Source organism: Salvelinus sp. IW2-2015, unplaced genomic scaffold (assembly GCF_002910315.2).
Source record: "Salvelinus sp. IW2-2015 unplaced genomic scaffold, ASM291031v2 Un_scaffold3227, whole genome shotgun sequence".
Taxonomy (NCBI): domain Eukaryota; kingdom Metazoa; phylum Chordata; class Actinopteri; order Salmoniformes; family Salmonidae; genus Salvelinus; species Salvelinus sp. IW2-2015.
The window spans coordinates 8,037-9,184 of record NW_019944514.1 but is presented as its reverse complement, the minus strand read 5'-3'; positions in this window follow the sequence as shown (position 1 = coordinate 9,184).

Genomic DNA, 1,148 nt, shown 5'->3' with positions numbered 1-1,148 from the left:
GAGTAGCTGCTGCCTTGGCAGGAACTAATGGGGATCCATAATAAACACCCAGGAAGATAGTTAACATCAGATTCACCCAGCCAGCGGAAAACACCTACAACAAAACCGGAGGAATGATTGTCCCCCACTGTCTCCAGGTCCAATTCTTCTGCCATGATAGGAACACCGTCGACTAGTCTTCTCCTGTCCCATCCCTGGCCAGGCTGGGAGCCCCCACCTCATTCCCTCCTGTACACACAACACACACACACACACACATATATATAGGATTACTAACAGTCTTATATGATTCAAATCCAATCTCTGGGTTAAAACAACAGACTGAGGACATATTCATGGGATGTGGCTTCATGTTGGAGAGATGAGATGACTGACCAAGTCATGTACAGGGAGTCTTGACTTCAGTGACAGACTTATCACACCACTTATGGCCACAATCTGATTGACAGACACAGAGCGGAGATGCTTGGAAGAAGTGTTGACAAAAAAATGAAGAGAACGGATAGGGCAGTGATTGTACAGTATAGAAGCAGAGAGGGAGCAGGAAGGGAAAGGGAGAGACCTGTGTGTAGTGAGGGCGGGGGAGTTCCCATAGTGGGGGTGAAAGCCAGCAAGTGAGAAGGACACTGAGGAGTCTGTGCTGCTGGCCAAGAGTCCAGCGGAGTGATAAACTGAGGCCCAGCCTCCAGCAAGACGAGAAAGTGTAGGGCACCTAACGCCACACGGACACACACACGGACACACAGCACGCACACACACACGAAGAGCGTGCAGAGAGAGCAGGTTAGAGGCCTCTGATCTAATTCAAAATTGCAACACTAAGCAATTACTACATTTGAAACTATTAAGATGGGGAAAACATTTGTGACTTGATTGTGAACTAATTATGAGGAAAAAGTTGATTAGTTTAAAACTTGCGAGCCCGTTTTGTAGGGGTTGATCGCAGAATCGCAAAAGTCCTGGAGGGCACTGAGAAGTGTGGATGTGATGTGTAACCTGTTGCTTAGACTGCCAAGTAGAACAAGAGCCTGTGAGCTGTAGGTCATGTGCTATTAGTCATTATACCAGGCAGTCACCCATCTCCAACCTATTTAAGACAAACACCAGCACTCTGAAGCTGCAAGAGGATCATCTGACGATGTGTCTGA